General features: G+C 32.6%; 1 protein-coding gene across 3 annotated transcripts in view; it reads left to right on the forward strand.

The window, feature by feature from the left end:
* The first annotated feature begins 850 nt into the window (after nucleotides 1–850).
* Arhgap15 (Rho GTPase activating protein 15) overlaps nucleotides 851–12,750 on the forward strand; it is a 655,060-nt gene continuing 643,160 nt past the window's right edge. For 2 of the 3 annotated variants that reach the window (XM_042683470.1, XM_042683473.1), the window contains exon 1: nucleotides 851–971. The gene's annotated coding sequence lies outside the window, so the exon portion shown is untranslated. Of the gene's footprint in view, nucleotides 972–7,519; nucleotides 7,651–12,750 lie in introns of those variants that run through there. The other variant, XM_042683471.1, reaches the window with a different exon arrangement.

A 12,750-nucleotide genomic window follows, 5' to 3' on the forward strand; every position in this document is an offset into this window, starting at 1 on the left:
GCGTGGGGGAGGGACATACAAAGCAACAAGAAAATCACATGGTATCTTATAAAAAATGGCAAGGAAGAAAAAAACCACTTGTGTCCCTATCTTGGGGTTCATTAACATCATTATATCTGACCTTTTCTGCTTGTCCCAGACATATACTTGTTATTGCAAATAAGGGAAACCATGGGCAAAATGATATTCTCTTGATATATTTTATTTCTCCTTTTAAGTCAGATCAGAAAAATGATAATACTCTTTAAGAAAGAGCTCCTAAGCGTATTTCAGAACTGCTTAGGAAACTTTCCGAGAGCACACTAATATGAGAACCACAGTCACAGTTTGTGCCACTGTCTGTTTCCCCACAGCATCCTTGTTTCCTCCGAAGACACTCAGATGGCTGCACTGCTCTAAGGTGTGTCTGAAATTCTGATGCAACCTGCCCAAAGGCCCCATGAACTTGCTCACAAGGGCAACTCTTCGGGTGTCCATCCATGAACGAGAAGAAAGAAAGTGATGCTCAAGTTAATCTCAGAGAGTGCACACTTTGTTTTTAAGTTCTTGCTAGAAGACAGAGAAAGAGGAAGTTTTCTCCATACCTAACAGTCTGTTCCTTTCTTTGCTAAATCTCTTATCACATATTTTTCCATTAAACTGGAATTAACAAAATCTATTACAAGGTGGGATGTTTGAAAATTGACAATCACAATGCAAAGCAACCGTATTATTGACTGTGCAAGGCAATTTCTTCAAATTGAGCAACGATGCAATGTATGTGGTTAACTGCATCTACCCAGGAAGTGGTTTTATAAAAGTTGTGCTCAGTCCTACCCCCCCCCCCTTTTCTTTCCTGCAGTATTGAAATTACACAGCAGCCAACACAGGCCTACTCTTAGGACATGTGACTTTACTGTTTTCCGTTTTGTTGAAAGAATTATTAACAGGAGCTGATGACAGTTTCAGTAACAAATCATCCCTGAGAAAAGGTAAGTAAATTGTAACTTTATATTGTACATAAAGTTTGAATTTGCAGATGTGTACTACAGTATCCAAATATTTCTAAAATGTGATAGTTTTACCTGAGATTAAAATGTTAGCTATGTCCATTGTTGTAGAAAAAGATTTTTTTTTTCATACCACTTTCAAAGTCTGAACTCTTTTACCAAAATACTCTATTAGGGTAACCTGCTAAGATTTAAGTCTAAAATATTGAAGACAAAATAAGTGCATTTTGGTTTAAAAATCCTTTTAAAAATAACTACTAGAAAAAATTGAGACTATTCATTTTGACTGAATAATTTGTAAAAATATGCGGTACTCAAGAATCAGATAATGAGCAGGAAAAGGACATTTCCTAATGATAAGAAATTTCATCTTGAATTCACTGTGAAAGATATCTACTCTAAAGGCATTAAAAGCCTTTAGACTTTTTGGAGGAACCACTAAAAAGTAAGAATATTTTAAAATATAAAAGAATTTCTCTAATATGACAACTATTTGTTCTTCAATTTTATGTAACATGGGATAAATTGAGGACTATTTTATAATTTTATAAATAAACATTTTTTAAAAAGTCTCAGCTGACTTCATTGAAGTTTATTTTTGGGAAGAGATACAACTTAGAGATATATATATTTTCTTCCTTAAGATAATTAAACAATTCCCTTAGTTGAGACATTTTAAGATAAGAAACATCAGTATGAAAATGATACATTAATAAGAAGCTGAACAAAACTTTTCTTTCATACTGATCTAGTTTTGCTTTGATAGAAAGCCTTTGTATGGTGTCACATACATGCAGAAATAGCAATATTGCTAATATCAGGACAAATACTTAAATCTGAGTGTAGTCTTTTGAAAGAATTTTAATAAATACCTAAGATATGATTCACTCATCCCTAATAATATTTTTATTGTGCTTTTGGACAAGAGAAGCAATAGCCTTCACAGAAATGATTTTTTTGTGTTATTAAAAATGGTTACAGAGTTGATAAGTGGCAACAATTGTCCTTTCTTTTATTGGCTTCTATTGAAAGACACATATACGTTTTTTGACAGGGCAAGTTTAGTAGGAAATTATTAAGCATACTAACACTCTGCTTTAAGATCTCTTCAATTGTCAATAGGGAAGCTATCTATGTGTTGACTATTAAAATGATTATGAAAAATAGAGATTAAGACTTGACATACAATCCTTTTTTATTGTCAGAAGGAGAAGACCCTGGTAATATAGATTTGTTTTGATATTCTGATTAGAATTTCACTTTGTTACATTTCCTCACAATACAAGGCACTATTTGAATTTGTCTTCAATACTAAGCTTCTGAACTTTTGCATCTACAGAAGCTGCATAATTCAGAAACTTCAAGTTGATGTTATTACTTGATTTCATTGTGCTATAGAAGAGCATCTTATGAATAAGCATACACAATACTTATACATCAGCAAGAATAACCACCAATATTGGTATCTATCCTGGGAAAAATTGTTTATTAGTAACAAAATTATTTTAAAAACAGTTTTTTAAGATAAGCAGTTTATTAAAAATATAAATATTTGACAGAGAATTTATAAAATAAGGTTAAGTTAAATGTTTAAAATGTATTTAGGAAATGCAACTAAGTGGAAATGATAGTAGATACACTGCTATCATTTTAAAATCATTTTTGAAAACAAGCGGCATATATTTTCTTGGGTATTCATACCAATCCTTTTGTTTTGGAAATATCTTAGTTTTAATTCTTGATCAATCATATTCTAATTCCCAGAAAATGATAAGATCTTGATTTTCTGCAAAGTTGATATAACATTACCTAAAATTATTTTAAGAAATATATTATGGTCTTATATATACATATAAAACCCTTATTATATATATATATATATATATATATTTCATATGTGAAGATAGTATATATTTTGTTAACATATTTCTTTTCTCTTATGTCTACAAAAATATACTTTGTATACTTACAGTAGGAGTGAGGTCAGATATGAAGAGGAAATTAGGAGCTATATCTATCCAATTAAATGGATTTTATTACCCATGATGGAGCCAATTTTGAACAAATTTGGAGAGTTATGATAGTAAGAAAACAAATAATAGCGGATTTTGGCAACTGTACCGACAAAAGGAACCCCTAATATAGTGTTGGTGGGAATGTAAACTTGGTCAACTACTCTAAAAAGCAGTATGGAGGTTCCCCCCAAAATGAAACATGGAACTTCATTATGATTCGACAGTTCCACTCTTGGGCATTTATCAAAAAGATTGTAAAGTAGGATACAGTAAGGCCATTTGCAAAACCAAGTTCAGTACAGGACTATTTACCATAGCCAAATTACGTAATCAGTCCCAATGCCCCTCAATGAATGAATGGATCCAGAAAATGTGGTGTACATCTACAGTGGAATTTTACTCATCTATTAGAAAGGATGATGTATCATTTGTAAAGAAACAAACCAAATCTTAAAAGTTGTTGCTTACAAATTACTACAACTTTGCACATTTTAATTATGTAAATAAGAGACAGGTTTTTGGTGAAAATAAAGAATGCTAACAACCCTATTTGGAAAGTCATTTTAAAGTGAACTTATCAAAAAAAAATAGTATACTTTCCTGCTTGGGGTATAAAGTTTAGCAAAATTGCAAAAGAAGAAAATCTTTTCTTGATATTCTTCCTTGTAATGTTCTGTTACAGTCAGCATGAACTGTCCCTAAATTACAGTCCAACAGTTCTGGTCCTTAGCAGGACCAACTCCTCTTTCTTCCAATTCTTCCTCATCACCTTCAAGGATTCCTCATCCCATGCATCCTCATCCCTTACATCTAAAATGTAAGGAACCTAACACAAACATTTTATAATTGTTAGAGAAAGCTATAAAGCCTCTATTTCCTTACCAAGTCTCCCTTTCACATTCCAATACATTTTCAATAAGTTCTATCAGCATACATTTAACACTGAGGATTCCAGTCCCAAGTAAAGAGATTTGATGCCACACAAACAGTTGAGGAGAGATATTTCCATACAGAATATTTTACCCAGTGGTGCTACCTGAGAATGAGTGGAAGTTTCTCATAGGATGGATCCATTTCTGAGATTCTCCAAGTCTGTATACATTTCCATATAAATGCTTCCATTCTTGAATAAACATGTACTTTCTTCATAGCAGGTAAACTATAACTGTGCTATATTTTCAATTTAATATTCTCATATACTACAGAAATACTAACAGCATTATTTTACAGATACATATTTTAAAATAATTTATATTTAGCTGTTTATATAACAGAACATCTTTACAGTATAAAATAAGTGTTAGATAAACTGACTTGGAAATGAATTTTAAATATTTTAAATTTTAGTTCATATTATAAAAAACACTTTTGATTGCTACTGATACAAATGATTGATGAATTAAAACTGGCCTAGTCAATAATAACAAACCTTGATTGGTGATGAGTTCAAACATTGCATACTCAGGAATAGCTTAATCTAGAAACTCACACAGGATTATTAGGATTGGGTCTAATTTTTTTTTAAATTTCTGATTTCTTTTACTTACTGTACTATAAATGGTCTGATAGAAGCTCCTATGAAAATTTCAAGAAAGTTTCATCATGTCAGACAACGCTATAGTAAAACAACTTGTTCCCCATTACCAAAGCAAAAACTTGCATTTGGGTGTGTCTGCATTGTTATAAATCACATGACTTACAGCAACTATTAAGGTACAGAAGCCCCAAATGGTCAAGTCTTACTCACAGGCTTCCTCTTGTGCTAGCACATAGACTTCCACTTATAGCACATAGACTTTAGCTAAAGTGAGGAGTTTTGTGATGTAGAAAGAGCAATGTTTTCTTGTAATTGTCACTGTGTTTTTCATGGGCAAAGTGAAAGAACTCTGCCACATGTCACACATGGTCCCATTTAAACATTTACATCTCAACTTCTTCAATCCCTTCACTCAAACAGGAAGGAGTATTAATGTAAACAAGTAAGTAAACATAAATCAAAATTTCAATTAGACTGAATTACAATCACTTTTCAAAAGTTCCTCCATGAGTGAAAAATATTCTTAAAGTTTTTGTCTTCTAAAACTTTCTGATCTAGCACAAAATTATTATATTATAATGAAAATAAAATACATCAAATATCATAGAAAGATAGAGGGTATCCTATTAACGTTCAGAATTTTCATATTTCTGTTCCTTGCCAGGCCATCAACATGAGAACCTTGTACTCATGATAGACTTTAATCACATTTTACCATGTAGTTTTAGACAATTTGGATTTTCTGTGTATTTTGCTGATAGTTTTCTGAGAAATCTGTTCAGAGAATTTCAGAGTGTATATTGGCCAGGTTTGTTAGACAAACAGTAGAGTAACAGGAGGTGAGACCATATGGATAGTTTGAGGTCATAGTGGAAATGAACTTGCCAAGCCAATATGTCTCAATTTTATACATAACAACCACATTTTTCAGAAAAGGTTGTATATAACTCTATTTTACTGTTTCCGTGCATTTGATTGCATCAGATTTTCTTTCTTTCATTTACCTCACTGTTAAGTGACATATTCTCTAAGTGTGATTATGGAAATGTTTGTGTTCAATGAAGAAAGACATCACTGTTTTGGCAGACAGTTTTACCTGCCCACGAGTGTGAAGCTGTCAGGCAGGCTGCAGTTATGATGATCTTTATACTTCTATGCAGGTTTCCTTTGGTTCGCTTTTGATTTGAGAGTAGGTGATATAATGAGATGGCTAAAAAAATCAAAACTTTTTGGAGAAAATTCTTCTTATATCTTTATTTCTATCCACCTTATTCATGTCTCCTCTTGATAGTTAATCAGTTCCTACATCTTTCTTTTTCAGAACTTTTTTTTTGCAAAAGTGTCACTAGCAGTGCTCATTTGAGTGTTTATGTATCTTCTTTGATACACTAAAGTAATATAACTATGCACACCTTTCCACTATGACTTTTTCATTTTAGTAATGTAGCCTGGAAATATTTCATAATAAAAAAGTACTGCTTTTGTTTACAAGGTGCAATATTCTACAGGATGGATATTTCATATCTAATAAGTTGTATACTGAGACAGTCATGGACATGAGTATTTACAGTTTTCGCCAATATAATGAAGGTCTTGTAATTCTGTACATTTTAATGATTAAATGGAATTTTAACAGATTAACATAATTCTGTAAATTTAGTGGGTGCTACCCAATGATTCCTCAGTTATAACTTTTTTGTTTGCATGCCAGTATTGGAGTTTGAAATAGGAGACTTGTGCTTTTGGTTGGCTTTCTTGTTCAGGGCTGGTGCTTAACCACTTGATCCATACAGTCAACATGTTGCTGCTTAATTGGAGAATTTCAGAGAACATTTATTTCCAGACTGGTTTCAAACCATGATCTGCCTGGTCTCTGATTTCTGAGTAACGAGGGTTAGATACTGGTGCCTGGCTAGTTCTAAATGTTTGAATTTTCAACAGCATTTAATGAAAATACTAGTAGAAGAAGCTCCATAGCTTTTAAAAAAAATCTTTCTCTAAACTTAGGTGCCTCTTGCTTACTAGACTGGCACAGTACTGGTGATCTATACTTGCAGTCCATTTTAACTTGTTATTTTGAGAGTGGGGCCTCATTTCCTGCATCTTTGCATGTCTGAGCTTTAATCTCTCTACTTTAAGGTTTGTGGCATTGCTGGTATTAAGGCATGTGCTACTATGTTCAGCCTCCTTTCACAGAGATGGAGTTGGCAGACATTTTCTGATAAGGATGTCTCAGAATTTTGATCTTTCAATCTCAGTCTCCCACATAGCTTGAGGTAAAAGGTAACCACCATTGCATTCAGCTAGGAGTTGTAAAAAGGTCTCACAAACTTTTCCTCATAGGTTGGCCTTGAACCATAATACTCCTGTTCTCAGCCTCCAAAATAGCTAGGATTATATGCATTGAGTCATTGGCATCTGGTTAGAATCTATAGCTTTCTAAGAGATCAACAAACTTTTCAGGCTTTATAAATATGTAGAAAATCGTATCTCAGTGCTGATTCTTTTGGTATTCACTATTGTAACTGAGGTTGAACTTGTTTTTAATGGTCAAAATTATAACTGTTTTCATTACTTAATAGGTCCTTTCTTGAAGGTATAATTAATGACCAAAACATTAAGAAAGCACAAGACCTGGAATAGGAAATCAAAGGAAAAAATGAATCAGGAGTAACATATGTCAAACATCTCTTTTCTAAAGACTGAAATCAACAGTAGCTCAAAAGAGGATGAAATAAGAATATTCAAGTGAGAGAGAAAGAATGCAAATAAAAACAATACATACAGAAACCCAACAGGTCTCAGAGGAGACTAAGACAGATGTGTGTAATCACTAGCTCAAGTAGATTAAAAAAAACTTAAACAGAAGGAAGAGCACTTTAATGACTGTGAATATAGATGACTGGATAGACATAAGATGGAAAGTATGGAGGAAGTTGAGGGAATTCATGCTTCATGGTTTCTATCATCTCAGAAATAGTTGGAAAGCTCATCTGATGACAGTGGTTGTTTCCTGGATGCCAAAAACTGAACAGAACATTTTATTCAAGAATAAGCCTTGTCAAGGTCAAAATAGTGAACTTTAAAGCAGACTTTCCCTCCTTTTAAAGTGAGTATTATACTAATTCAGTTCAATCATGTAAGTATTTTTGTTTTTTTGTATTATTGCTGAGGCTTGAATTCAGGGCTTCAGACTGTTGCTTGGTTTTTTTGCTCAAGGCTGGTGCTCTACCCCTTGAACTACACATCTATTTCTGGATTTTTGCTTGTTTTTTCAAAATAAGAGTATCGGGAATTTTTCTGCCTGGCCTTGACCCGCTAATCCTCAAATCTCAGCCTACTGTGTAGTCAAGATTGCAGGGTCAAATCATTGGTGCCAAACCTATACAATTAATTTTTAATTTAGACAGAGTACACTGTGTAGAATTGAGAACTACTTGTCACACCAGTAAAAAATTTGTTAGGAGTTAGGAAATATATAAGGACAATAACTTAAGTATAAATTTACACATGTTCATTCTATTCAACAGAAATACAAATTTGTTTTTGTTTTTTTGTTGTTCGTGAATCTTGAACTCTGGGCCTGGGCTCTGTCCCTCAGTTCTTCAGCTCAAGGCTAGCACTCTAGCTCTTGAGCCACAGTGCCGTTTCCTGTTTTCTGAGTGATTTATTGGAGGTAAGAGTTTCATGGACTTTCCTGTCCGGGCTGGCTTTGAACCGTGATCCTCAGATCTCAGCCTCCTAAGTAGCTAGGATTACAGGTGTGAGCCACCGGCACCCAGCTAGAAATACAATTTTTGACTGAACTAAAATATCTGCATTTTCTCAAATCCATTGGCCATTTCTGCACATTCAGATTATATACCAATGTAGCGTTATGTAAAGGCTATTGGCACATTCTCCCTATTCAACCTGTCTTTTTAATTTATTTCTCAGATATTTCATCCTTTCAGTTTTCTGTGAAACTAGCTGGATGATCTTTCTCTGTCTCTTTCCTCATCTCTTCCTCATAATCCAGATCTCTAAATATTGAAACACACTAAGATCTATCTTTGGATGCCTGCTCTTCCTGTTTTAGCTCTTTTCTTCTAAGTTAATTCCTATTTGATCTTTTTTTGAATACTTTATTAAATATTTTTAAGTAGTTGTACAAAGTAGTTGCTGGACAGCAAAGTGGCTTATGAATACAGTGCACCGATCCCTTTCAACATATTTACTCACCCCTTACAACCTACCTCTTACTTCATTTTTCTTAATTTTGTAGAATATGTATTGATTTTTTAAACCATTTAACACGGAAGTTTATGTATATAATGCATCTTGTTCTGTGTCATCACTTCAACATTTTCAACCTTCTTCAACTTATTTTTCCCTTATTTTTCTTAATTTTGTGATATGTACAATGAATTGTTGACTACATTTTTCCCCTTCCTTCCTTCATTTTCTACCTCTCTCCTCTTCCAACACTCCCTGCAATTGCTAATTTCCCAGTATTTATTTTGTTAGGCTTTGAGTTAGTCTTTCTATAGCATTACACTGTTTGAGTTCTCCATGGAGTCTATTATACTTCAGCTAATTCATTTGTAACCACTTACAGTAAACAGTGTGTTTACTAGTAGATCTATAGATACATTCTAGCTATTACAAATAAAGGAAACCATGCAACATTTGTTTCTCTGAGTCTGGCTTAATTCACTTAATATAATTTTCCCCGTGTCTTTCCATTTCGTTATGAATGGTACAATATCACTCTTTCTGATGGATGAGTAGAATTCCATTATGTATATTACCACGTTTTCTTGATCCTTTCTTCCATTGAAGAGCATCTGGGCTGATTCCATATCTTGACTATGGTAAATTTAGTTCAATGACGTTAAATATTATTTACCTGTTAATTAGATCAAATCTTTTTTTATTTTCAAATTACTAAATCTGGGATGGGAAGGGGAAACAAAGGAGAAGGCTATAACGCTTGAAAAGAAATGCATTCATTATCTTGCCCATGTAATTGTAACTCCTCTATACTGTATTTTCACAATAAAAAATAAAATAAAATAAAATAAAAATTCAAAGAAATGACTAAATCTGAAGATGCATTTACATACTCATAATGAAAAAGCATACTCCAACAGATCACTTCATTATTGTCCACAACCTCACTCAAGTTGCATCTTTGCTTTTTTAATCTACATCAATAATAACACTACTATTCATCTCTCTTGCTGGGGATACAGCCTAAGAATTATCTTCGTTTTAACTCTTTTCCTATTTCTTCCTACTCCAAACTCCAATTCTTATTAGAAATAACTAGTAGAACCTGTGAAGTATAGAATTTGCTTTACACAGTCTATTTTCTTTCGATCAATAATGGCTCTTGAAAGTTGCATCTTGATTTAATCAGACTTGCTTCATCTTATTTTATTCAATTTTTGTTGTTGATATACTGACTTCTCAAAAAATGCTTGAGAAATTAATATGCTAATATATGAGATATTTTAAAATCTTCAAATTATAGAAAAAGACGTTCTTGCCAATACTAATTTCAAGTTAGAAAAAAAAACACATGAACCCTGTTAAACAGCATCTATTTGCATATATTTAGTTGATAAAAGTACAGTAAAAAGTACAAATTTTTAGTAAGAATATTTGTACCCAAAAGTTGATTTTCTGCTGTTATTCATTAATGTTTTGTGTGTTTTTTTCTGTTTTTTTATTTTGTTTTATTATTATTATTTATTTTTTGCCAGTGTTGGAACTTGACCTCAGGGCACGGGCATTGACCCTGAGCCTCTCTGTGCTCAAGGCTAGCATTCTACACTAGAGCCACAGTACCACTTCTGTCTTTTTCTGTTTATGTGGTACTGAGGAATCGAACTCAGGGCTTCATGCATGCTAGGCAAGCACTCTACTACTAAACCACATTCCCAGCCCTTAATGTATGTTTAAGAGAAAGAAAGCCATAATTGTGACAAACTGATAATACTGATGAAGAAAAAGGATGCAGAAAAACATTGTAAAATTAAAAACCAGGGATGGGAATGTGGCTTAGTGGTAGAGTGCTTGACTAGCATGCAAGGTCCTGGATTCGATTCCTCAGTATCACATAAACAAATCATAATAAAGAAAATTTTAAAAATATAAATCTTTAAAATAAAAAATTAAAAACTTTATTCCCTCATATATTTTTTAAGATTTATGTTCTTACAAATAATTGCTGCTTTCTATAAGAACCTGGTTATATTCATAAAGTATTGACTGGATACTTAGACTTTTAGTAACTACTTTTTCAGTCCCTCATTACATTATATATATGTATATGTATGTGTATGTGTATATATATGTATATGTGTATGTATGTATATATGTATATGTGTATATACATATATATGTATATATACACATACATATTTATGTGTATATTATATATGTATATATAATATATATGTATTGGAAGTTAAAACTGTGTATCTTGCAAGCTAAAGCCACAACCTCCCTCATGAAATATTTTTCCTTCTAATTTTTGTTATGACAATTTGACTCCTGAAGTCATCTAAATAAGTAACCATAGAATCACCACAGACTTCTCCATATCACTAACCCATACATCCAATTAGTGGCCAGGTTTTCATTGTTCCAGCTCACTTCTATTTCCAGTTACTGTGATAAATAGTTGTTAAGTTTGTCTAAATTATTGTAAAGAAATCTTACTTGTTTGAATACTATTATTTCTCTCTTTTATTTTTCCTTAAATGAATATATTTTATGACTTCAGTATGATAGTTATTTTCCAGTTATTTAATATATGCAAGAATGTCTTTTATCTATTGTAGTCTGTTTTATAAGGGTATTAACTTATGATTCCTCAATTCTATGAGAAAACCAGGATCTCTATTCACTCATTATTTTATTAAATATTATTAATGTGATTCAGTATGATATCCTATAAATACATAAAAAACTAGAGCATACACTGATCAAATTAAAGCAGGAGCTTTACATAGGTCAAATAGAAGAAGGTGAAACATGAGAAATTTAATATGAGATTGGAAAATATTGAGGTGTACTCATTAAAACATTTTTCTCAAATTCTATTCTAGAAAAATCTTTTTTTAAAAAATAGAGATTGAACAATATTCAATGAATAGGCTGTGAAAGCTAGATGCTATAAAATTATTTGGGGGAAGTTACTTATTTTGAGGCTATGTTTCTTCCTCTGCAAAACTGGATTTTCCTCAGTTGGAAAAATCAGAAAATCAAAGGTAAAAATCTTTCCTAGTGTATAGTACATCATTTCTTTAAAAAGATTAAAGTAGTAATAGGAGCACTGAGGAAAGCAGCGGCCAGCTTTTTTCCACCACTATGGCCTAAAAAATCAAATTATGGTAATTTTTTGTTTATTTCAATTCAGGATACAATTATAAAACTCATCCAAAGCAATCTCTTGTTATGAGTTTCATTTCCACCAGATAGTTGAATTGAGGAAGTAGAGTATAACTATGTAGTAAAAAGGGAAGAAGTGATCTTGCTTGCTTGTTTGTCAATTTTAGGTTAATATATAGATTTTACTTAAAGTAATTCAATGTGTGCCTTCTTGTTTATTTCACAGAGCAATTGAAAAAGCAGTAGATTTCCATGGACTCTTAGACTAGAAATTAAATTCAAATACTGTTTAAACACTTCTATTTTATTTTATTTTTATTTTTTGTCGGTTGTGGTGCTTGAACTCTGGGCCTCGAGCACTGTTCCTCATCTCTCCAGCTCAAGGCCAGTACTCTACCACTTGAGCCACAGCAGCACTTCCTACACACTAGTGGTTTATTGGAGATTAGAGTTTCACGGATTTTCCTGCCCAGGCTGGTTTTGAACTATGATCCTCAGATCTCAGCCTCCTGAGTAGCCAGGATTAGAGGCATGAGCCACTGGCACCCAGCTAAACACTTTTATTTTAAATCTAATGTTTTTGTGTAAATGGTAAAACTGTTAATAGATGGTTCAGAAGACAAGCTTACTAGGGCCTAGAAAAATGTGTCTAAGAAAGAAAAACACAAAAAGGAATTAACTGGTTTTGCTTCTAGGTTGACCAAGTTAAGAATTTTTTTGTTTTGTTTTGTTTCTTTATTTCTCCTAGGGAAACCAGTTCTGTATTTCATTAGGAAGGGTGAATGGACATACCATTTTTTTAAAATAGCCAAGTGAGGATTTATTTGCT

This window comes from Dipodomys spectabilis, unplaced genomic scaffold (genome assembly GCF_019054845.1).
Source record: "Dipodomys spectabilis isolate Male_0828 unplaced genomic scaffold, ASM1905484v1 ptg000081l, whole genome shotgun sequence".
NCBI lineage: Eukaryota > Metazoa > Chordata > Mammalia > Rodentia > Heteromyidae > Dipodomys > Dipodomys spectabilis.